This window comes from Scyliorhinus torazame, chromosome 5 (assembly GCF_047496885.1).
Source record: "Scyliorhinus torazame isolate Kashiwa2021f chromosome 5, sScyTor2.1, whole genome shotgun sequence".
Taxonomy (NCBI): domain Eukaryota; kingdom Metazoa; phylum Chordata; class Chondrichthyes; order Carcharhiniformes; family Scyliorhinidae; genus Scyliorhinus; species Scyliorhinus torazame.
Window position 1 is genome coordinate 200,782,078 of NC_092711.1, and position 26,629 is coordinate 200,808,706.

Sequence of the window (26,629 nt, forward strand, 5' to 3'; positions counted from 1 at the left end):
AGCTTGTGACAGAGCCTACTTGGGAACAGGCAATTCTGGATTTGGTGATGTGTAATGAGGCAGACTTGATTAAGGAACTTAAGGTGAAGGAACCCTTAGGGAGCAGTGACCATAATATGGTCGAATTTACCCTGCAATTTGAAAGGGAGAAGCTGGAATCAGATATAATGGCATTACAATTAAATAAGGGTAACTACAAAGATATGAGGGAGGAGCTTGCCAGAGTTGATTGGAAAAGAGCGTAGCAGGAAGACAGTGGAACAGGAGGTTTTGGGGGTTATTCAGGAGGCACAACAGAAATTCATCCCAATGAGGAGGAAACATACTAAGGGGAGGACAAGGCATCCATGGCTGACGAGGGAAGTCAAGGACAGCAAAAAAGCAAAAGAAAAGGCATACAAAGTGGTGAGGATTAGTGGGAAGTCAGAGGATTGGGAATCCTTTAAAAGTGAGCAGAGGACTACTAAAAAAGCAATAAGGGGAGAGAAGATGAAAGAACAAAATATGAGTGCAATTAGCTAGTGAAGTGATAAATAACTTATTCACACCAAAGATATGAGTCAAGTCAATTTATTGGCAAAAGCTTTGGGGAGAAAGCCAGGCACACTGCAGTGCTTGTGGTCACCTTCTCAATTGTACAATGGCTTTAGTCTCTTTTATACATGTACATGGGTTAGTTCCTAATTAGCTTGGGGGGTTACATAAGCGACCAATTAGGCCCCCCTGGCAACGATTAGCTTCCAATCACATTCCTCTGAGACCATCCGTTATCTAATGCTCACAACTCCTTGTTCACAATTGCAAGGAGAACAGGTGTGTCAATAGTTAACGGTCAGTTTGTCAGTTACAAAATGACTCAGCAATTAATCGCAACATTGCAGATGTGTTAGTAGGTCAGTTAGAGAATGACTCGCCACTAACTCTACTTATAAGGTCATTGCAGAATTAGATTGCCGTGGTTGTCAGTTACACTATTACAGGCATAAGCTAGTATCGAATGACTCAGCAGTCCACACTATTGCAGGCATAAGCTAATATTAAACATAATAAAATAAAGAAATTAAATGAATAACCTCTAATGTAAATTTCCCTTAACACTAGTCATATAAAAGAAGATAGGAAGAGCTTTTTTCAATATATAAAAGGAAAGAGAGATGCAAAAATAGACTTTGGACCACTGGAAAACGTGGCCGGAGAATTAATAATAGGAAGCAAAGAAATGGCAGATGAACTGAATAGTTACTTTCCATCAATCTTCACGGTGAAGACACTAGTGGGATGCCAGAGCTCCAGGAGAATCAGGGGACCGAGGTGAATGCAGTGACCATCACTAAAGAGAAGGTTCTGAAGAAACTGAAAGGTCACCTGGACTGGATGGACTACATCCCCGTGCTCTAAAAGAGATAGCTGAGGAGGTTCTGGAGGCGTTAATGGTGATCTTCCAGGAATCACCGGAGGCAGGAAGGGTCCAGAGGACTGGAAAGTGACCAATGTAATACCGCTGTTTAAGAAAGGAGGGAGGCACTTCCGGTGGCGACCATGCTGTGAACGGTCGCACATTTAGCAGCTCCCACTCTTGGTGTTTTTTTTAACGGCTTTTAAGCTGGATTTTCACGGAAATTTTTTCTAACGTAAGTAGATAAAAGTGAGAGGAGGAGAAGGCGACTCCTATCCTATGGAACTACCCTCAAAAAGTAACCTCAAAAGAAGGAATCAAAAGCTGGTTGGAAGTGAGGATCTGAGCTTGGTGGCTGCAATGGCAGAGAAGCTAGGTCGGCCCCACCGGCTCAATGGTCGATGGATCGGTTGGTTACATACCTGGATGAGAAGTTCGCCCAGCACCGTAAAAGTGTGCAGAGGACCTGACCAAGGTGGTAGCCTCAATTAAGGAGGCTGTCGACCGGATGGAGGTGACAGTGACAGCCAAGGGCCATTTGATCCAAAAGCTACAGGAGCAGGCGACGGAACAAGAGGAGCAGTCCACTGGGATGGCACTGCAAATTGACATTTTACAGGATCGGCAAAAGCGGCTGCTGGAAAAGGTGGAAGACCTGGAGAATCATTCCCGCAGGCAGAACATTCGGATCATCAGTCTGCCAGAGGCAAATGAAGGATCGGATGCTGGTGCGTATGTTGTGAAGTTGTTCGAGAAAATAATGGGGGCACAGGCGTTCAACAGGCGGTTGGAGGTGGACGGGCTCACAGGGCACTTATGCGCAAGCCCCAGGGTCGTGAGCCCCCCGAGGGTGATGGTGGTGAGGCTGCATCAATTCCTGGACAAGGCACGCATCATGAGATGGGCTAGGCAGACGAAACGGTTCGTATGGGAAGCAGCCAAGCTCCGGGTTTACCAAGACTTGGGAGCAGAACTTGCTAAGAGGAGGGTGAGTTTTAATAAAGTTAAAGCGGCCTTGTATGCAAAGGGAATAAAATTTGGACTGCTCTACCTGGCCCGTCTTTGGGTAACTTACGAGGACCGGGAGCTATATTTTGGTTCGCCGGAAGAAGTGGCGGTCTTTATGAAAGATAACAACCTGGGGGACCCATTAAAAAACTGGTCGGTAGCGATTTGAATCAAAACGTTCTGTGGTGCACTGTAACTTGAGTTGCGATAATCGGGAAGAGAATGATTTCTCCTGAGTTATCTAACTTTGACCTTTTAGTGTATGTCCCAAGGGAGAGTTTCTTCCTTTTTTTTTGTGTTTGTAAAAAAGAAAAAAGAAAAAATGGAGCGGGATGAAGAAAAGTTCTCAAATTGAGATGTTCAAGGAAGGAAAGACACCTGTCTGAGTTTTTGCAAGCATATTTTTTCCGTCTTTCCATTTATCCTGTTTGGTTTCACTTCCATTGTTTGGGGCTCTGTTTGAAGGTGATGAGATTGATAAGATGTTGTAAAGGGGGAGGGGTGGGCCGTTGAGCCTAGATCTTAAGTGGATGGTTTGTTTGCTTTCTGTGTTTGATGCTATTGTTTTGAAAATGTATGTTAAGAGTTAGGGGGTAAAGTTCCAGGGGTGCGATCTGCTAGGCTAGCTGGTAAAGCTGGTTCACGGGAGCGAAGTGGAGGGTGAGCTGAAAAGTGACGGGGTAGGGGGAGGGGGGGGAGGAGGGGGGGAACTGCTGCTGATTAGGGGACTTCCAGGAAGCTGGATAAGGAGACTAGATGGTGGTTGCTGCCGAGGGGTGGATCTGGGGTGGTGCGGGCCATGGGCTGGCCTCGGAAAGGTCATGGCTGATCGACAGGGGAGGGGGGCAAGAGCCCCTCCGACCAGACTGGTTACGTGGAATGTTCGTGGCCTGAATGGGCCGGTCAAGAGAGTGTGTTCGCACACTTGAAACAGTTAAAGGCGGACGTGGCCAGGTTACAAGAGACACACTTGAAGCTGGGTGATCCATTTAGACTGAAAAAGGGATGGGTCGGATAGGTGTTCCATTCAGGATTGGACTTTAAAACAAGGGGCGTGGCCATCCTGATTAACAAAAGGGTGGCGTTTGAGTTGGGGAAAATAGAGACAGATCCGGGAGGCAGATTTATTATGGTTAGCGGACAACTGGAGGGAATGCCAGTGGTGTATATATGCCCCAAACTGGGATGACGTCGCGTTTTTTAGGAAGCTGCTGGGAAAAATCCCGGACCTCGATTCGCACCGGTTGGTTATGGGGGGTGATTTTAACACGGTCTTGGATCCTAGGATGGACCGGTCAAGAACTAGGTCGGGGAAAGTATCAGCAATGGGGAAAGAGCTGCGGGGGTTCATGGAGCACATGGGGGGTGTTGATCCATGGAGATTTGTGAGGCCAAGGAGCAAGAAATATTCATTCTACTCATGTGCACAATGCGTACTCCAGGATCGATTTTTCTATACTGGACAAAACATTGTTAGCGGGGGTGGTGGACACAGAGTATTCAGCAATCGCAGTGACGGACCATGCGCCATATTGGCTAGACCTACAGGTGAACACGGGAAATTCTCAGCGCCCATAGTGGAGGCTAGATGCTGGGCGGTTCGCAGACGACAAGATACATGAGCGAGTGAGGGAGGCCATTCGGGGTGCGGCTGGGGTGTGTGGGAGGCATTGAAAACGGTCATCAGAGGGGAATATATTTTGATTCGGGCCCATAGGGAGAGGGCTGAACGGGCAGAGCTGGACAGGCTAATAGGAGAAATCGTACATGTGGATAGCAAATATGCGGAGTCTCCGAATGAGGAGCTCCTGAAGGAGTGGCAGAGACTTCAAATAGATTTTGGGATCCTTTCCACAGCAAGGTGGAGGGACAGCTGAGGAGGGTAAAAGAGGCAGTACATTAATACGGGGAGAAAGCTAGCAGGATGTTGGCCCATCAGCTGAGGAAGCAGGAGGCGGCGAGAGAAATAGGGAAAATTAAGGATGTGAGCGGGAAAGCAGTGAGGGACCTGGGGGCGGTTAATGATGAGTTCCGTGAATTCTATGGTCGTTTATATGAGTCGGAACCACCTGTGGGGGAGGAGGGAATGAACCAATTCCTGGAGAGGCTAGAGTTCCCGAAGGTAGATGAGGGGCTGGTGGATGTCTTGGGGGGGTCACTTGGGCTCAGTCAAGTGATAGACGGACTGGGGGCAATGCAATCAGGTAAGGCCCCGGGACCTGACGGATTCCCAGTGGAATTTTATAAAATGTTTTTGGGGCTAGTGGGACCGCTGTTAGTTAAGAAGTTGAATCCAAGGAGTTAGGAATGCTTGCCCTAATGCTGTCACAGGCATCAATCTCTCTCATCCTGAAGTGAGACAAGGGCCCGGAGAGCTGTGGATCGTACAGACCAATTTCCCTTTTAAATGTAGATGCTAAATTACTGGCAAAGATCTTGGCCACCAGGATAGAGGATTGTGTCCCGGAGGTAATAGGGGAGGATCAGATGGGATTTGTGAAGGGCTTTTAGGCTATTAGACAGCTTCTTATTGTTATAATGATGCCAGCCGAGGGGCGTGAGGCTGAGGTGGTAGTGGCCATGGACGCGGAGGATGCTTTCGACCGGGTAGAGTGGAAGTACCTATGGGATATTTCAGACAGGTTTGGGTTCGGGCAGGGATTTGTAAACTGGGTCCAGCTGTGATATCAGGCCCCGGTGGCAAATGTGAGAACCAACCGAACCCGGTCAGAATATTTTAATCTTGGGAGAGGGACAAGGCAGGCCCGCTCTCCCCATTACTGTTTTCCCTGGCCATAGAGCCTTCAGCAATGGCCCTTAGAGCATCAAGTGTGTGGCGGGTATAGTGAGGGGGGGGGGGGGTGGAGCACAGGGGGTGAAATGGCCGTGGGCACTACCGATTCTGGCCCCCACAGGGTGCCAGCACGGCACTGGAGCGGTTCACGCTGCTCCAGCCTCCCATCCATGCGTCAACTGGGCGGCGTGCCAACCTGCGCATGCGCAGTGGCGGCGCGCCAACCCGTACATGCACAGTGGCGCCGTGCCAACCCGCGCATGCGCGGTGGCCTTGCTGAACGCGCCGGCCCCGACGCAACATGCTGCGGGGGCTCAGGGTCCAGTGCACGCAACAAGTAGGCCCGGGGAGGGAGAGGCCAGCCCGCCGATCGGTGGACCCCGATCATGGACCAGACCCCATTGAAGGCCCCGCCGCCAACAGGACACCCCCCGATCCTGCGCACAGAGTTCCCGCCGGATATGACCAGGACAGCGACCGGTGCCGCGCCAAACGCGCTGGCGCAAATGGCGGCGATTCTCCGCTCCTCGGAGAATCGCGTGCCGGCGTTGGGGCGGCAGGGCGCGGTTGTGGCGATTCTCTGGCCCGGCGTGGGGTTCGGAGAATCCCGCCCAGGGTTTCTCTCGATGCGGATGACTTGCTGCTTTATGCCACAGACCCGGTGGGGGGGGATGACCAAAATCATGGAGGTACTAGGAGAATTTGGGTGATTTTCAGACTACAAATTAAATATGGGAAAGAGCGAGATGTTTGTGATCCAGGCACGGGGGCAGGAAAGGAGACTGAGGGAGTTAACTTTTAAAGTGGTGGCAGAGAGTTTTAGATATTTAGGGATTCAAGTGGCTAAAGAGTGGGGGCAGCTCCACAAGTTAAATCTGCGCACAGCAGTCGACCAAATGAAAAGGGATTTCCACAGCTGGGACATGCTCCCACTGACGCTAGTGGGAAGGGTCCAGACGGTGATGATGATGACAGTCCGCCCAAGAGTGCTTTTCTTTTTTCAATGCCTTCCGATTTTTGTCCCAAAGGCTTTTTTTAGAAAAATAAACGTGGCGATTACAGATTTTGTGTGGGCGGGGAAAACCCCTAGAGTAAAGAGGGCACTCCTGGAGCGGGGTTGTGGAGAGAGGGGCCTGGCCCGCCCGAGCTTTATTAATTATTACTGGGCGGCCAACGTATCGATGGTCAGGAAGTGGGTAGTGGGGGAGGGGTCGGCCTGGGAGCGAGTGAAAGCGGCATCCTGCAAGAGTATGGGGTTGGAGGCTTTACTAATGGCGCCCCTGCCGTTCTCGCCGGCTCGGTACTCTACAAGCCCTGTGGTGGTGGCAGCCCCAAGGGTGTGGGGGCCATGGAGGCAGCACATGGGATTGGAGTGTGGTCTCCGATTTGTAACAATCACTGGTTTGTCCCGGGGAGGATGGATGGGCGCTTCAGGAGATGGCAGCAGGCAGGGATCAAGAGATTTAGGGAATTATTTATCCAGGAGGGCTTTCCGACCTTGAAGGCACTAGAGGAGGGGTTTGAGCGACCGGACATGAATGGGTTTCAATACCTTCAGGTCCAGGACTTTGTACGAAGGCAGGTTCCAAGCTTTCCTCGCCTCCCCGAGGGAACTACAGGGGCAACACAGTGGATTAGCCCTGCTGCCTCACGGCACCGAGGTCCCAGGTTCGATCCCGGCTCTGGGTCACTGTCCGTGTGGAGTTTGCACATTCTGCCCGTGTTTGCGTGGATCGCGCCCTCACAACCCAAAGATGTGCAAGCTATGTAGATCTATGTAGCCCCCGAGACATCCCCCATCGTCCCACAGCCTGCGCTGCAAGGCGGCCCCAACCCCGGGGGGCACTGCTGCTACTTTTGTGGGCAGGCCAAGCACCCCCGCCAGCGCTGCCCGGCCCGCACAACCACCTGCAAGGGATGCGGCAAAAAGGGCCATTTCGTGGGGGTATGCCAGGCCCGTGCGGTTGCCGCGGTCTCCGGCGGCAAATGCGGACCACCACCACAAACTTCTCCATGGTCCCCGTGCGGCCAGCGGTCGCCGCCATCTTCCTATTCTAGGGCCACGTGCGGACCCCGGGAACCGCCATCTTGTCCCGCGGACGCCACGTTAGAGGGATGGGCGCCGCCATTTTGTGCACCACCAACCATGTGCGACCAATTGGAGCCGCCATCTTGGATGAACCCCCAGGACCCCAGCTCGGCTGACCACGCACTGCCCGAAGAGAACTCTCAACTGCTGCGATTAGCCTCAGTGACCCTGGATCAGTCCCAGCCTCGAACACTCTCAACTGCTACAACGACTGTATTCATCAACGGACACGAGACATCCTGCCTAATCGACTCTGGGAGCACGGAGAGCTTCATACACCCTGACGCGGTAAGGCGCTGTTCTCTCCTCATCCACCCCGTTAAACAAAAATCTCCCTGCTCTCCGGTTCACACTCAGTGGAGATAAAGGGGTTTTGTGTAGCAAACCTCACAGTCCAGGGAAGGGAGTTCAAAAGTTTCCGTCTCTACGTCCTTCCACACCTCTGCGCGGCTACACTCCTGGGTTTAGACTTCCAGTGTAACCTCCAAAGTCTAACCTACAGATTTGGCGGCCCTATACCCCCCTTACTGTCTGCGGCCTCGCGACCCTTAAGGTCGACCTGCCTTCCCTGTTTGTGAACCTCACCCCGGATTGCAAACCCGTCACCACCAGGAGCAGACGCTACAGTGCCCAGGACCGGATCTTTATTAGGTCAGAGGTCCAAAGGCTACTGAGGGAAGGGGTCATTGAAGCCAGTAACAGCCCCAGGTGAGCTCAAGTAGTGGTGGTAAAGACCGGGGAGAAGCATAGGATGGTCATCGACTACAGTCAGACCATCAACAGGTTTACGCAGCTGGACGCGTACCCTCTCCCCCGCATATCCGACCTGGTAAACAGGATCGTGCATTATAAGGTCTTCTCCACGGTGGATCACAAGTCCGCCTACCACCAGCTCCCCATCCGCACTAGTGACCGCAAATACACTGCCTTCAAGGCAGATGGGCGGCTCTCCCACTTCTTAAGGGTTCCCTTCGGTGTCACCAATGGGGTCTCGGTCTTCCGGCGCGAGATGGACTGAATGGTTGACTGGTACGGTTTACGGGCAACATTCCCGTATCTCGATAATGTCACCATCTGCGGCCACGACCAGCAGGACCACGACACCAACCTCCGAAAATTCCTCCAGACCGCAAAAATCCTTAACCTTACATACAACAAGGATAAATGCCTGTTTAGCACCGACTGCCATAACCATTCTCGGCCACGTAGTGCAAAATGGAGTTATAGGCCCCGACCCTGAACGCATCTGCCCCCTTATGGAGTTCCCCCTCCCTCACTGCTCCAAGGCCCTGAAGCCTAGGGTTTTTCAGCTACTACGCCCAGTGGGTCCCCTACTATGCGGACAAGGCACGTCCCCTGATCCAATCCACAGCTTTTCCCCTGTCGATAGAGGCCCGCCAGGCCTTCAACCGCATCAAAGCAGACATTGCAAAGGCCACGAAGCAAGCCATCGACGGGTCCCTCCCCTTCCAGGTCGAGAGCGATGCGTCTGACGTAGCTCTGGCGGCCACCCTCAACCAAGCGGGCAGACTAGTGGCCTTCTTCTCACCTCCATGCTTCCGAAATCCGCCACTCCTCAGTCGAAATAGAGGCCCAGGCCATATTAGAAGCAGTGCGACATTGGAGGCATTACCTGGCCGGCAGGAGATTCACTCTGCTCACTGACCAATGGTCGGTTGCTTTCATGTTTGATAATGCACAGCGGGGCAAGATAAAAAACGACAAGATCTTGCAGTGGAGGATCGAACTCTCCACCTACAACTACGAGATTTTGTATCGTCCTGGGAAGCTAAATGAGCCTCCTGACGCCCTGTCCCGCGGCACATGTGCCACCGCACAAGTGGGCCGCCTCCGAGCCCTCCACGAGGACCTCTGCCACCCGGGGGTCACTCGCATTTTCCATTTTGTCAAGACCCGCAACCTGCCCTACTCCATCGAGGAGGTCAGGTTCAGTCACCAGGGACTGCCAAATCTGCGCGGAGTGCAAACCGCACTTCCACCGGCCAGAGAAAGAGCACCTGATAAAGGCTTCCCATCCCTTTGAACTCCTCAGCATGGACTTCAAAGGCCCCGGCCCCTCCACCGACCGCGACACGTACTTCCTGAACATGATTGATGAGTACTCCCAGTTCCCATTCGCCATCCCCTGCCCCGACATGACCGCAACCATCTTCATCAAGGCCCTCCATAGCATTTTTGCACTGTTCGGGTTTCCCGCTAACATACACAGTGATAGGCGGTCCTTCTTTATGAGCGACAAAGGGCGTCAATTCCTGCTCAGCAAGGGCATCGCCTCGAGCAGGACGACCAGTTACAACCCCTGGGGTAACGGACAGGTAGAGGGAGAACGGAACGGTCTGGAAGACCGTCCTACTGGCCCTATGGTCCAGGAACCTCCCAGTCTCCCGCTGGCAGGAGGTCCTCCCGGATGTCCTCCACTCCATCCAGTTACTGCTTTGTACCACCACCAACCAGGCACCTCACAAACGTCTCCTTGTCTTCCCTAGGAAGTCCTCCTCTGGGACCTCGCTCCCGACCTGGCTGGCAGCACCCGGACCCATCCTGCTCCGAAAACACGTGCGGGCGCTCAAGTCGGATCCGTTGGTCGAGAGGGTCCACCTGCTCCATGCTAACCCCCAGTACGCCTACGTGGCGTACCCCGACGGCCGACAAGATACGGTCTCCCTACGAGACCTGGCACCCGCCGGAGCCCCAGGCACACCCCAGCCACCAGTCCCATTCTCCCCTCCACCGGGGCACCTTACAGGTGGATAGATCGTTCCGCCGGCCCCGTCTAGGCCCCCACCCACCGACGCTCCCCGCAGGCGCTCCCTTTCCAGGTCAACCGTTTTCCCCACCAGCGCCGTCTAGGGGTGCCGAAGCTGCCATGGAGATCAAAGCCACGCCCCCGGAGTCACAGGCGCCCGAGTCTCCACCGGAGTCACCACCGAGGCTCCGACGATCACAGAGGATGACCAGGGACCCCGATCGACTGATTGTTTCATTTTAAATTGTAAACTGTAAACTGTAAATGTAAATCATCAAATGTACATAGCTATCAGAATTGTAAATAGTTACAAAACACTGTACGGAGGTATTACAGTACCTCCATAACTAATTCTACCACGTTGCCATGTTTGTAGTATCAGGCCACCACCCCCGCCAGACTCTTTTTTAACAGGGGGTGAATATTAGAGGTATGACGGTACCTGATAGGCTGGAGCAACATTGGTGGAAACTGTATGCTTTCTATTGGTTAGGATGTCTGGTAGCTCCGCCCTGCTAGGCGGGGTATAAGAGCCCGTGCCCCCGCCCCCCCCCCCCCCCCCCTCCAGCAGCCTTCATTCTGTACCTGAGCTGCTGGGGGAAACATCTAGCTTATTAAAGCCTTCAGTTGGACTACAACCTCGCTTTAGTGGTCATTGATCGTGCATCAATATTCTGGTTTCTTTTTACAGTAATTTTAATGGTGCCAATACCGATGATTATCAAAACCTTATCAGGATAGACCTCATTAATAGAGCCTTGTAACTTCTTCTGCAGGCATGAGTCATTATTCCAGTTATAGTGAGAAACCTTCAAATAGTGATGCTTATCAAGAATGGAATGCTCTGGTCTGTTTCTGGGTTTTGTATCGGTCAGTAAGGGCATTTTGAAACAGTTCATGGGGAACTCTGTCACTCAGGGATGGCGTCACCCATGACCACTTGTTGAGCTGAACGTTCAGTGAGTAGCCAATCCCTGATCACCACAGGTATTGAAAACATGTTCAGATGGGTATGGGGGAGCTGTAACTTGCTTTCTTCCTCACTGCACAGCCAGATGTTGGTCAACATGTCAAAAATTAGATCTTTTCCTCTGGCCACCTGACCAGTGTTCCAGAGATGAACAGAGAGGGTTGGGAATTGTGGGTACCACCCAGGGGGCCCTTTGGTCTCCTGGTTGAGTTGAAGCAGAGAGCTGGAGGGGAAGTGTCAGTTTTTCTCTGGCTAGATTTAAAGGTAGACGGTGGGACTCTCCACTTGCTGACACCAAGTTTGAATTGGTGGACTTCTACGACAACAAAATTGGGGCTATTCCCAGAACAATTCACCAACCGTCAACGGACAAGCAAGGGCGACACGTGGAACACGGTCAATTCCAATGGAAAATTGTATTCAATTCACCAGGGTCGTAATTGACACATGAGAGGCTGACAAGATGCAGCCGCGTACAAGCACTCCGCTACCCCCACAAACTCATCCAAGCCAACAAGATGGCAGCAAGAATAACGGCAACCCGGTTCACTGATGGTGAACTGGAGACACTGCTGGACGCATTATAGGAGAGGTGGGCCACTCTGTAGCCTGGGGTGGTCAGGAGGTTGCCACTCGCCACCATGCACCAGGCTTGGGCGCAGGTGGGAGAGGCCGTGAGCGCCTTAGGCAAGACCACCAGGACCGGCCAGGAGTGCCGTAAAAACCTGCACAAACTCCTCAGGGCGGCCAAGGTGAGTAGCAGGATTATGCCGCTGGCACTAACCCCCAATCAGCAGACCTGTAAACCTTCCCTTCCCCCCATACGTAGGGCAACCGGACTCCCATCTTGAACCACCTGTCAGCACCCATACCGGCTGCCATGGCCGGGTGCCCTGGCTATGAAGACCACCAGCTACCCAGCTTCTGTGCATGTGTCCAACTGTCAAACACTGTGCATTCCCCCCCCCCACCATGCCCTCCCCGCCAGGAGAAGGCAACCCCCAACCACCGGGTGAGAGAAAGGCCCGGGGAGGTGGCCGTCAGACCTGCGGCCCCTGACAGCAGTGCAATGGGCACTGGATCTGGGGCTGGGTTCTCCGCCAGCGGGATGCTCCATTTTGCCGGCAGCCCGGGGGTTTCCCGACAGCATGGGGCTGCCCCACAATGGGAAAGCCCATTGACTAGTCGGCGTAACGGACCATCCCACCGGTGGGGTGAAACAGAAATGTGGTGGGGCAGAGAATCCAGCCCTAGATCCATGGGCCTGGAGAGAAGGCAGTAACCGAGAAGGAGGTCGACAATGGGCGATCAAGTGATACCCCGCTGAGTTGCGTTTCCCCTTGGCACATATATTGGCAGTGGCCGAGGTCCAGCAAAGGGCTGTCCTATTACCGGGTGCTCCAAAGCGTGGCCCAGTCACAGCGGGCCATGACTGAGGGTATTGGCAGCATTGCATGGGTTCTGGCCGACATGGCACACACCCAGAAGGTGGTGGCACAGTCACAGTGTGATGTGGCGCAGTCCCAGAGGGAGGTGGTTCACCCCTTGTGCTCAAAGGCCACGAGCATTGAGTCCCTGGTTGAGATGGGAGCAGGCCTCCAGGACTGGCAGCTGCAGCTGACTTTAACTTCCCAAACATTGAGTGGAAACTCTTTCGATGAAATAGTTTGGATGGGGTGGTGTTTGTGCAGTGTGTCCAGGAAGCTTTTCTAACACAGTATGTAGATTGTCCTACCAGAGGAGGGACAATATTGGATTTAGTACTTGGTAATGAACCAGGGCAAGTGATAGATTTGTTAGTGGGGGAGCATTTTGGAGATAGTGACCACAATTTTGTGACTTTCACTTTAGTAATGGAGAGGGATAGGTGCGTGCAACAGGGCAAGGTTTACAATTGGGGGAAGGGTAAATACGATGTTGGCAGACAAGAATTGAAGTGCATAAGTTGGGAACATAGGCTGGCAGGGAAGGACACAAGTGAAATGTGGAACTTGTTCAAGGAACAGGTGCTACGTGTCCTTGATATGTATGTCCCTGTCAGGCAGGGAAGAGATGGTTGAGTGAAGGAACCATGGTTGACAAGAGAGGTTGAATGTCTTGTTAAGAGGTAAAAGGAGACTTATGTAAGGCTGAGGAAACAAGGTTCAGACAGGGCGTTGGAGGGATACAAGATAGCCAGGAGGGAACTGAAGAAAGGGATTAGGAGAGCTAAGAGAGGGCATGAACAATCTTTGGCGGGTAGGATCAAGGAAAACCCCAAAGCCTTTTACACATATGTGAGAAATATGAGAATGACTAGAGCGAGGGTAGGTCCGATCAAGGACAGTAGCGGGAGATTGTGTATGGAGTCTGAAGAGATAGGAGAGGTCTTGAACGAGTACTTTTCTTCTGTATTTACAAATGAGAGGGGCCATATTGTTGGAGAGGACAGTGTGAAACAGACAGGTAAGCTCGAGGAAATACTTGTTAGGAAGGAAGATGTGTTGGGCATTTTGAAAAACTTGAGGATAGACAAGTCCCCCGGGCCGGACGGGATATATCCAAGGATTCTATGGGAAGCAAGAGATGAAATTGCAGAGCCGTTGGCAATGATCTTTTCATCCTCACTGTCAACAGGGGTGGCACCAAGGGATTGGAGAGTGGCGAATGTCGTGCCCCTGTTCAAAAAAGGGAATAGGGATAACCCTGGGAATTACAGGCCAGTTAGTCTTACTTCGGTGGTAGGCAAAGTCATGGAAAGGATACTGAAGGATAGGATTTCTGAGCATCTGGAAAGACACTGCTTGATTAGGGATAGTCAGCACGGATTTGTGAGGGGTACGTCTTGCCTTCCAAGTCTTATTGAATTCTTTGAGGAGGTGACCAAGCATGTGGATGAAGGTAAAGCAGTGGATGTAGTGTACATGGATTTTAGTAAGGCATTTGATAAGGTTCCCCATGGTAGACTTCTGCAGAAAGTAAGGAGGCATGGGATAGTGGGAAATTTGGCCAGTTGGATAACAAACTGGCTAACCGATAGAAGTCAGAGAGTGGTGGTAGATGGCGAATATTCAGCCTGGATCCCAGTTACCAGTGGCATACCGCAGGGATCAGTTCTGGGTCCTCTGCTGTTTGTGATTTTCATTAATGACTTGGATGAGGGAGTTGAAGGGTGGGTCAGTAAATTTGCAGATGATACGAAGATTGGTGGCATTGTGGATAGTCAGGAGGGCTGTTGTCGGCTGCAAAGAGACATAGGATGCAGAGCTGGGCTGAGAAGTGGCAGATGGAGTTTAACCCTGAAAAGTGTGTGGTTGTCCATTTTGGAAGGACAAATATGAATGCGGAATACAGGGTTAACGGTAGAGTTCTTGGCAATGTGGAGGAGCAGAGAGATCTTGGGGTCTATGTTCATACATCTTTGAAAGTTGCCACTCAAGTGGATAGAGCTGCAAAGAAGTCCTATGGTGTGCTAGCGTTCATTAACAGAGGGATTGAATTTAAGAACCGAGAGGTGATGATACAGCTGTACAAAACTTTGGTGAGGCCACATTTGGAGTACTGTGTACAGTTCTGGTTGCCTAATTTTAGGAAGGATGTGGAAGCTTTGGAAAAGGTGCAAAGGAGATTTACCAGGATGTTGCCTGGAATGGAGAGTAGGTCTTACGAGGAAAGGTTGAGGGTGCTAGGCCTTTTCTCATTAGAACGGAGAAGGATGAGGGGCGACTTGATAGAGGTTTATAAGATGATCAGGGGAATAGATAGAGTAGACAGTCAGAGACTTTTTCCCCGGGTGGGACAAACCATTACAAGGGGACATAAATTTAAGGTGAAGGGTGGAAGATATAGGGGGGATGTCAGAGGTAGGTTCTTTACCCAGAGAGTAGTCGGGGCATGGAATGCACTGCCTGTGGAAGTAGTTGAGTCGGAAACATTAGGGACCTTCAAGCAGCTATTGGATAGGTACATGGATTACGGTAAAATGATATAGTGTAGATTTATTTGTTCTTAAGGGCAGCACGGTAGCATTGTGGATGGCACGGTTGCTTCACAGCTCCAGGGTCCCAGGTTCGATTCCGGCTTGGGTCACTGTCTGTGTGGAGTCTGCACATCCTCCCCGTTCTGTGTGGGTTTCCTCCGGGTGCTCCGGTTTCCTCCCACGGTCCAGGGATGTGCAGGTTGGGTGGATTGGCCATGATGGATTGCCCTTGGTGTCCAAAATTGCCCTTGGTGTTGGGTGGAGGTGTTGGCTATGGGTGGGGTGCTCTTTCCAGGAGCCGGTGCGGACTCGATGGGCCGAATGGCCTCCTTCTGCACTCTAAATTCAATGATAATCTATGATTAATCTAGGTCAAAGGTTCGGCACAACATCGTGGGCCGAAGGGCCTGTTCTGTGCTGTATTTTTCTATGTTCTATGTTCTATGTAGGAGCCCAGGGGCCATCGGGCATCCCGAGGCAGAAAGAGGTGCTGGGTCCTATGCTGGTGACTCCTGCAGGGGAGGTGCCAGAACACCACAGTGCCTCGGCCCCCACCACCCCCACCCCCTCTTGTACCTGGTGCATCCAATGGGCACCACGCCACCTAGGACACCCGAGCAGCAGCTGAGCCCATTGAGTCCCGGTTGCCCCAGAAGACGGCCACAAAAGGGGACCAGGTCACAGGACGGGAATCGCAGCAGGCCGCCTCCATTCCTGATGTACCGCCTGGGGATCCACCTAGGTGTAGCGTGAGGGCCCTTAAGGCCAGAAAGGTAGACGCCAGTTAATTTGGCATGAATGCAGCACATAGGATAGTGATAGGGGCTAGGGCACAAAGCTATATATATATATGTTGACTTGTTCACAACAAACACATGTTCACCATGTTACAACCTGCCTCGGTGCTCTGTCAGAAGGGTGTGAGGGATGGGCTGGTCTGGACTGGCCGCAGAGGGGGTGCTGCGGGTGGGGGCGTGGATGGGCAGTCATTGGAGGTAGGCATGGGCCATGATGCATCTCATGGTCACACACCAGCTGCACGGCCATCGAGTTTTGTGAAGACCGGCCTGTCATGGGCCGGTGCTGGTAGGGGGACATGCATCATCCGGTCAGTTCATAAGAGGGTTATTTAGGAGTCTGGTAACAGCGGGGAAGAAGCTGTTCTTTAATCCTGCCCAATGGAAGAAGTTGGAAGAGTGAGGAAGCCAGGTGGGAGGGGGTCTTTGATTATGCTACCCGCTTTCCCCAGGCAGCGGGAGGTATAGATAGAGGTCCCTGTGAAGCGTTCACCCGATTAAAGGAATCTGGGGGATATCACTAATATAGGGGTCACTGTGGGGAGGTCTCCCTATTATACGGGTTCCTGTGAGGGCTCAAGATGGCGGCCCCATAGCAGGATTCCCTGGAATCCATTGTATTCCACGCCGTGCATAAATTTGCATTTAATTGCATCCCACTTATCGACCCCAAGCGAATCGTAAAACTGATGCAATTCAGCTCTGGCAGGATAACACAGTTCACCAATCAGAGAATCCAGCCCTGTACTTCTGAACTGGCAGAAAGCCTGGATGAATCTGGTTACAGGTGAATCACTACAGGCTGTGTAGGAAAGGTTTAGAATCTGATAACTCTCTCTCGTCCGAAAAGGCTGAGGTGAACCGACCAACCATTTCTCCAGATATGGCAGAGGCCTCGAAGCAATGTTTGTGGTGAAGCAAAGGGGCCTCTCCTGGAAAATCCGTGAGTAAGATATTGCTAAACTTCAAGGAAGATCATTACAGGCTGTAAACCAAAGACTTTAATCCACAAGCATACTGCGAAGACAGCAGACTGTTGAACCACATTTGAAGCACAAATTCTTACCTTTTGACCTTCAACCTTATTATTTTTACCCATTTGCACCCATCTGTGTTTGTCTGTCTGGTACTGTGTGGATAGAGGGTGGGGCAGTTCCAACAGAGTCATGGATGAACTTGTCATTAAGTAGCTGCATTTACTGCGTAGTTCATATTTTTATAAGAATTAATGGTGAATTCACTTGTGTTGTGGGGCCACATTGGAATTGGTACTGGGTAATGAACTGGGCCAAGTGTTAGATTTCTTTATGGGAGAGCACTTTGGAGATAGTGACCACAATTTGGTGTCTTTCACTATTGCAATGGAGAGGGAGAGGGCCATTCGGCAGGGCAAGGTTTATAATTGGGGGAGGGGTAATTATGATGCGATTAGGCAAGAATTAGGGAGCATAAGATGGGAACAGAAACTGTCAGGGAAAGGAACAAATGAAAAGTGGAGCTTGTTCAAGGAACAAATACTGTGTGTCCTTGATAGGTATGTCCCTGTCAGGCAGGGAGGAAATGGCCATGTGAGGGAACCATGGTTCACAAAAGAGGTTGAATGTCTTGTCAAGAAGAAAAAGGAAGCGTATGTAAGGATGAGAAAACAAGGTTCAGTTGGGTCGCTTGAGGGTTACAAGGTAGCAAGGAATGAGCTTAAAAAAAGGGCTTAGGAGAGCTGGGAGGGGGCATGAGAAGTCCTTGGCGGGTCGGATCAAGGAAATCCCCAAGGCATTTTACTCTTATGTAAGAAATAAAAGAATGACCAGGGTGAGGTTAGGGCCGGTCAAGGAGAGTAGTGGGAACTTGTGCATGGAGTCAGAAGAGATAGGAGAGGCGTTGAATGAATACTTTTCTTCAGTGTTCACCAAGGAGTTCACCAATGTTTCTTCTATGCTATTGAGGGCAGCATGGTAGCATTGTGGATAGCACAATTGCTTCACAGCTCCAGAGTCCCAGGTTCAATTCCTGCTTGGGTCACTGTCCAAGCCCTCCCACAGTCCAAAGATGTGCAGGTTAGGTGGATTGGCCATGATAAATTGCCCTTAGTTTTGGGTGGGGTTACTGGTTATGGGGATAGGGTGGAGGTGTGGACCTTGGGTAGAGTGCTCTTTCCACGAGCCGGTGCAGACTCGATGGGCCGAATGGTCTCCTTCTGCACTGTAAATTCTATGAGAGGGGCCATGTTTTTGAGGATGAGAGTGTGATACAGGTGGGTAGCTGGAGGAGGTAGATGTTCTGAAGGAGGATGTATTAGCAATTTTGAAAAACCTTAGGGTCGACAAGTCCCCTGGGTCAGATGGGATATATCCTAGGATTCTTTGGGAGGCAAGGGATGAGATTGCAGAGCCTTTGGCTTTACTCTTTGGGTCCTCACTGTCCATGGGGATAGTGCCAGAGGACTGGAGAGTGGCGAATGTTGTTCCTTTGTTCAAGACAGGGAATAGGAATGACCCTGGTAATTATAGGCCTGTTAGACTTAGTTCGGTGGTTGGTACGTTTTGTAAGGGCCACGAAGAATCCAGCACGAGTTTTAAGGATACAGAATAATAACATTTATTTACTATAACATATATACATAACAGTAGCAGTAACTTCCCTTGCTACCTTCTCCTTCCTGCTGGTTCCTGAACTGGCCAGCTTATTTATACTAGGAGTTTCTCCGCCCCCCCTCATTGGGGAAGCTCATACTCCCACAGGATTGTGGGATAGTCATTAGTCCCCAGCCAATCGTAAGTAGGCAGGTTATAACATCCCTCCCCCCCAAAGTCCAAGGAATCCACCGAAGACCCTGGCGAAGGAAGGCGTCGGACTCGTTTGGCCGCAGGCCGGACGCCATTTGCACGCGGCGCTGGATCAGGCGGCGTGTAACGAGATGGAGACCAGCGCTTCCGTGATGAACGGCGCGGTTGTACATCCACGGCCCGTGGACCCGAGGATTCCCCCTCTGATGCATCCTGTGTCTCCATCTCGGAGTCAGAGTCTGCTGCCTCCGTCATGTCAGCGTCTCTATCTCCATTCGGCCCCGTAACGACCTGCGCAGGCTTCGAGTGAGGCACCAGTGGAAGATTGAGGACTACCTTCCCTTGTCTCTGGTCTTTGCGGCTGCTGAAATGAGCTCCGGGGGCGGGGAACCTTTTGAGGGGATGATCTTCTTGACCGGACGTGGTCTACATGTTTTCGCTGGAGACGAGCCTGGGCTTGCACTTGGTAAGATATAGGGCCCGTTTGGCGCAAGATTACACCAGGAACCCATTGGGCACCACCAGCAAAATTCCGCACGAATACTGGGTCACCGGGCGCAAACTGCCGAATCGGACGGTGCCGAGACAATCCCTGTCCCTGCCGTTCTTGTGTGAGGCATACTTTTGCGCCAATGTCCGGGAAAACCATACTAAGGCGGGTGAGAAGTCTCCGGCCCATTAGGAGTTCTGCGGGAGCTACCCCAGTCACTGCATGGGGGGTGGTCCTGTACGTAAACAAAAAGCGAGCCAGTCTCGTGTCCATTGATCCGGAAGACTGCTTCTTTAGGCCTCTTTTGAATGTCTGCACTGCACGCTCTGCCAACCCATTTGAAGCCGGGTGGTAAGGGGCGGTGCGGATATGGCGGATGCCGTTCATCTTTGTAAATCTAGCAAACTCCTCACTCGTGAATGGAGTGCCATTATCCGTGACCAGCACCTCGGGGAGGCCATGCGTACTAAACGATAAACGCATCTTTTCAATTGTTGCGCCGGACGTTGTCCTCTGCATCTTATGCACCTCCAGCCATTTGGACTGGGCGTCAATTAGTAGAAGGAACATGGATCCTTGAAAAGGGCCTGCGAAATCTGCATGCAAGCGTGCCCAAGGCCGCGCTGGCCATTCCCAGTGATGTAGGGGCGCGGCCGGCGGAAGCTTCTGATGCTCCTGGCAAATGGAGCAGTTTTGGGCCACCTTCTCAATGTCGGTGTTGAGGCCTGGCCACCAGACATAATTCCGGGCCAACATTTTCATCTTGGTCACGGCTGGATGCCCATTGTGCAAGTCTGATAATATCAGCTCCTGGCCTTTTTCCGGGACAATCACACGCGTCCCCCACAAGAGGATGCCGTCTTCCACGCTGAACTCTGACAGCTTGGAGGAATATGCCTGCAACTCGCCTGGGAGCTGTCTATGCTGCCCACCATACAGGACTATGTGCCGAACCTTTGACAAGACTGGCTCCGTCTGGGTCCACTCACGGATCTGTGATGCCGTGACAGGCAAGGTGTCCATAAAATTTAGGGTTACAACCACCTCACCGGTCGTGGGGGTCGACATGGGGCCGGTCGATAAAGGCAATCGGCTCAGTGTGTCGGCATTTGCTATCTGCGTACCTGGTTTGTGCTCCAGAGAATACTCGTATGCGGCAAGCAACAAAGCCCAGCGCTGGATCCGTGCAGAAGCAATGGGCGGTATTGGCTTCTCCTCTCTGAAAAGTCCCAGCAGGGGCTTATGATCAGTCACGATGGTGAAATGGCGGCCGTACACATACTGGTGGAAGCGTTTTACTGCGAAAACCACTGCCAGGCTCTCCTCGATCTGCGCGTACTTTTTCTCCGCTGCAGTCAATGTGCGGGAGGCGAAAGCTATCGGTCGCTCGGCCCCGTTCTCCACCTTGTGGGACAGGACGGCCCCAATACCATACGGGGATGCATCACATGTGACGAGCAAAGGCTTTCCCGGATCATAGTGGGTTAGTAACCCAGACGACGACAATTCTTGCTTTACCCGCCGGAAAGCGGTTTCTTGCGGCTGACCCCAAACCCAGGTGTGATTTTTCTTTAGCAGCAGGTGCAAAGGGGCCAGCGTAGTTGCCAGATTGGGGAGGAACTTCCCGTGATAGTTTACGAGACCGAGAAAAGAACGAAGATGCGAAGTGTCAGTCGGGGTGGGGGCATGTTGAATTGCACGCACCTTCTCTGCGACGGGGTGCAGACCCTCGCGGTCCACCCGATAACCTAGGTAGACTACTTCTTTTGCCTGAAATACGCACTTTGTGCGACGTAAACGGACTCCAGCCTCCGAAAGGCGTCTAAGGACAGCCTCCAGATTTTCCAAATGTTCTTGCTCCGACGTCCCTGTAATCAAAACGTCATCTAGGTAGACAGCCACACGTGGTAAACCTCTCAAAATGCCCTCCATAACACGTTGAAAAATTGCGCAGGCAGAGGATACTCCAAAAGGCAACCGTGTATATTCATACAGGCCCCGGTGTGTATTAATTGTTACATATGGTCGGGAGGCAGGGTCCAGCTCCAACTGCAGGTAGGCGTGACTCATATCTAATTTTATGAATGAGAGTCCACCTGCACGTTTCGCGTAGAGATCCTCTATGTGAGGCATTGGATATCGGTCGAGTCGGGAAACTGTATTCACTGTAAGTTTATAGTCGCCACATACGCGAACTGTGGCATCTGGCTTCATTACAGGTACAATTGGTGCTGCCCAGTCAGCAAAACGGACGGGCCTGATAACCCCCAAACTCTCCAAACGAGTGAGCTCCCCTTCTACCTTCTCGAGCAAGGCGTCAGGCACTGGGCATGCCCGGAAATAGCACGGCGTGGCTCCTGGTTCAACTTGGATACGGGCTACGGCCCCTTTTATTTTCCCCAAACCAGGCTGGAATACGTCTGGGTATCGTCCTAGCACCTCAGTCAACCCTTCAGAAACTGTTTGGAGGATGTGCTGCCATTGCAACCGCAAATGGCGCAACCAGTCCCGACCCAACAGGCTGGGCCCATGGCCACGCACCACGATAAGTGGGAAACGCCCCTCCTGGTGTCCATAGACAACAGGGGTCATTGTAGTTCCTGCAATGTCCAGTGGTTCCCCCGTGTAGGTGGCCAACCTGGCCTGTGAGTCAGTTAATGTAAGGGTCTGTATACCCTGCTTGATGCGGTTGAATGTCCTCTGGGCGATCACGGAGACCGCTGCGCCAGTATCCAACTCCATCTCAAGCGGGTGGCCATTGACCCGTACTGTCACCTTAATGGGTGCCACACGGGGAGCTGCCACACAATGCAGCTGCAGGCAGTCGTCCTCCATCTCCACGTCCTCAGGAGTAGTCGCCACAGGTTCATCCACATGGAAGGTACGGCCTCTGGGCTGGTCCCAGTTACAGCCCCTGGGCTGGTCCCAGTTTCGGTCGGAACGACGGCGCCTCTGGCGTCCCCAGGACCGCCGTCCGCGACGGGGTCGGCGCCTACAAGTCTGACACGGACATGGCTCCTCATCCATTGGCTCTGGAGAAGGCTCCCTTCGGGGAGGAATGTCCAATGGCCACTGGCGTCGGTCCGGATGTTGCCTCGCCCAAGGTACCGCAGGAGTGCGGGGGGACGTTTTTGGGCGGAAAGGGTTGCGCCCCAAGGCATGCACTTCCATTCCCTGTAGCTCCTGTACTCCTCGCTCTGCGCTCTCTCGGGACAAGACTATTTGAATGGCCTGTTGAAAAGTCAATGTTGGCTCCGCTAACAACTTGCTCTGGGTTGCTGCATTGTTAATACCGCAAACCAAACGGTCGCGTAACATTTCTGACAAGGTCTCACCATAGTCACAGTATTCCGCAATCCCGCGTAGCCTAGATAAAAAATCGGCAAGGGATTCTCCAGGGGTCCTCTCAGCGGTATTAAACCGGTAACGCTGGACTATCGTGGACGGGGTTGGGTTAAGGTGTTGCCTCACTATATTCACAAGTTCATCAAACGTTTTGGTGTCCGGCGCAGCTGGGTACGTAAGGCTCCTAATCACCCCAAACGTATGCGGGCCGCAGGCAGTGAGCAATATGACCACCTGGCGCTCGTTTTCAGTGATATTGTTTGCCCGGAAATAGTAACGCATCCGTTGTGTGTACTGGTTCCAGCTTTCCAGCGCAGCATCAAAAGCATCCAAACGTCCGTACAGAGGCATGGTATAATAGAAAACAACTTCCAACCTGTATCCAACAAAAATCCAGGGAGGTGGCTTCAGCAGTGTAGACAGCTATTCACTTTTACCTTCGTCGCCAGTTTTGTAAGGGCCACGAAGAATCCAGCACGAGTTTTAAGGATACAAAATAATAACATTTATTTACTATAACATATATACATAACAGTAGCAGTAACTTCCCTTGCTACCTTCTCTTTCCTGCTGGTTCCTGAACTGGCCAGCTTATTTATACTAGGAGTTTCTCCGCCCCCCTCATTGGGGAAGCTCATACTCCCACAGGATTGTGGGATAGTCATTAGTCCCCAGCCAATCGTAAGTAGGCAGGTTATAACAGTACGTTAATGGAAAAGATCTTGAAGGATAGGATTTATGACCATTTGGAAAGATGCAGCTTAATCTGGGATAGTCAACACGGATTCGTGAAGGGTAAGTCTTGCCTCACAAATTTGATTGAATTCTTTGAGGAGGAAACTAAGTGTGTAGATGAAGGTAGAGCAGTTGATGTCGTATACATGGATTTTAGTAAGGCGTTTGATAAAGTTCCCCATGGTTGGCTCATGAAGAAAGTAAGGAGGTGTGGGATAGAGGGAAATTTGACCAATTGGATAAGTAACTGGCTATCACATAGAAGACAGAGGGTGGTGGTGGATGGAAATTTTTCAGACTGGAGACAAGTTACCAGCGGTGTACCACAGGGATCAGTGCTGGGTTTTCTGCTATTTGTGATTTTTATCAATGAATTGGAGGAGGGGGCTGAAGGGTGGGTCTGTAAATTTGCTGATGACACCAAGATTGGTGGAGTAGTGGATGAGGTGGAGGGCTGTTGTAGGCTGCAAAGAGACATTGACAGGATGCAGAGCTGGGCCGAAAAATGGCAGATGGAATTTAATCCTGATAAGTGCGAGGTGATTCATTTTGGTAGGAAACATTTGAATGCGGATTACAGGGTCAACGGCAGGCTTCTGAGGAATGTGGAGGAACAGAGAGATCTTGGGTTCATGTCCATAGATCTCTGAAGGTTGGCTCTCAAGTGGATAGAGCCATGAAGAAGGCCTATAGTGTGATAGCGTTTATTAACAGGGGGCTTGAGTTTAAGAGCCGTGGTTATGCTGCAACTGGTGAGACCACATTTGGAGTATTGTGTGCAGTTCTGGTCACCTCACTATAGGAAGGATGGGGAAGCATTGGAAAGGGTGGAAAGGAGATTTACCAGGATGCTGCCTGGATTGGAGCGTAGGTTTTATGAGGAAAGGTAGGGGGAGCTCGGGCTTTACTCTTTGGAGCGGAGGAGGATGAGAGGCGACTTAATAGAGGTTTATAAGATGATGAGGGGGATAGATAGAGTGGACATTCAGAGACTATTTCCTCGGGTGGATGTAGCTGTTACAAGGGGGCATAACTATAAGATTCAGGGTGGGAGATATAGGAGGGATGTCCGAGGTAGGGTCTTTACTCAGAGAGTGGTTAGGGTGTGGAATGGACTGCCTGCTGTGATAGTGGAGTCGGACACTTTAGGAACTTTCAAGCGGTGCCACCGTGATGATAGATGAGCTGATGGTGATGTTCAAGTGTCTGTGAACAATCAGTGATGATGACGTCCCTACAAATATTGTGTGAGATTCCTGAGCAGTGTAAACAAGTGCATGAGGCCAATATGAGAGTTTGAGATAGGAGTGGGCTGAAGGGTGACTTACTCTAACGGAGTGGAAGAGATCATTCACCCTCTTCCTGCACAAAATGGCATTTCTTGGATGGTTTCCCAACAAGCTGGCCTCCCTTGCCTCCCAGGCCAGTGAGGTGAACACCCTGGTTATCCTTTGTGTAGAGGATATCCTGGTGCTCATGAACTCCATGGATGAGGGCCTAAATTCGACCATTGCTGAGCCTGGGAGCAGCTTTTTTCTTTGGTGGCGTGGCACAGTGGAGCGGCATGGTGGCACAGTGGTTCGCACTGCTGCCTCACAGCACCAGGGACTCGGGTTCAATTCCGACCTCGGGTTACCATCTGTGTGGATTTTCTACATTCTCCCCGTGTGTGCGTGGGTTTCCTCCGGGTGCTCCGGTTTCCTCCCACAGTTCAAAGATGTGCAGGCTAGGTGGATTGACCATGCTAAATTGCCCCTACGTGTCCAAAGGTTGGAGCCGGAATACAGGGATAAGGTGGGGGATTGGGCCTAGGTAGGGTGGTCTTTCGATGGGTTGGTGCAGACTTGATGGGCTGAATGGCCTTTCTTATGCACTGTAGGGATTCTATGATATCAAGAGGTGTATGCAAAGTGCTGGTCTGCTGAGAGTTATATGTGTGCGTTCAGGTAGCATTTAAATATAGTGCCCAGATCTTCTACCCATTAGGTAATGGCAGGGAGGATAAATCAGTGCCCGCCCTTCCTTGTAATTTGGAGAATGATTCGACAATGTTTCATTAATGAATTTCAGAACTAGAGACCGGGCATGCTTTCCTGCCCACTGCCCAGCAAGAAATGAGCCAAGAAACCCACTCTCCAGTGCATTGAGTGCCCGGAATGGAAAATCTATCCTGTGTTCAGAAGTTCTCCAATCACATCCACAACGTAACCAGGATTTTCATGATGATGGTTTTTGCCTTCCTGCCCATCCGAGGAGTCTTCAGCAAACACATCCTTGCCGATATTGGCTGCCCTGTAGTCATTTCCCACTCTAATTGGCTGGAGATGGAATTTCCTCCCTTCATTCGGAAGGACGTCCCACCTAAAGGGTTCTGGTTGTCAGACAGCTCTCTAGTCCCAGAAATGTCACATGTTGCTGTGTAAAGGACTGCAGGCATTCCCCAGAGTCTAAGTCCCGAGAGTCCAGTCAAGATGTGTGGCAGTCAAATGTAGGGATGGAGAAGTTGCATCCAGGGGGTTGGGAAAATAGCATTAATAGGTGTTGGTGATGAAGCCATTGGCAGAGTGATGACCTGCAGGGGCTAAATCTTGGAGAGGGGGCCATGTTGAAAAGAGGCCTTTGAAATAGGCTCCTCCCTTTGCCATCCGAGGGCTGATCAGGGTCACGTTTCAGGCATGCCCCTCCAGCCTCCCTTGAACTGCTCCAACCAACCTGAAAACTCAGGCATGAAGTGGCCCTCCATTGCTCAGGAATTCAGTTGGTACATGGGTGGGTGGGCCAGCCCAAGCATTGCCCATTCCACCGTAGAATTGCAGAGTGGGCGAGAACCCAGTGGGAAGACCAAGCGAGGAATTTTACAGGCCAACCCCCACCCCCCTCACCTGCAAACTCACCTGCAGGAGAATGTTAAATTCAGTCCCATGTCTAAATCACCTTCTCCTACTCATAGAATTTACAGTGCACAAAGAGGCCATTCGGCCCATCGAGTCTGCACCAGCCCTTGGAAAGCCCACCCTACCTAAGCCCACACCTCCACCTTATCCCCATAACCCAGTAACGCCCTCCCCCCACCCCCCCTAACCTTTTTGGACACCAAGGGCAATTTGGCATGGCCAATCCACCTAACCTGCATATCTTTGGACTGTGGGATAAAACCAGAGCACCCATAGGAAACCCACGCAGACATGAGGAGAACCTACAGACTCCACACAGACAATGACCGAAGCCGGGAATCGAACCTGGGACCCTGGAGCTGTGAAGCAACTGTGCTAACCACTGTGCTACCGTGCCGCCCACTCTTGTTCAATTCTTCTAGCATCATCTATGCTTGTCTATTTCTAAATTTTTGATTCAATGCAGCTCGTGATAAATACTCAACACAAGGTTTAAGACGAGATTTTGAACATTTATTGGATCATTACATGGTGTGTGGAGATTTTCAATCCAAGTTGGTACAGTATTGTTTCAGCAGTAATGTCCACACTGTAGAATTTGAT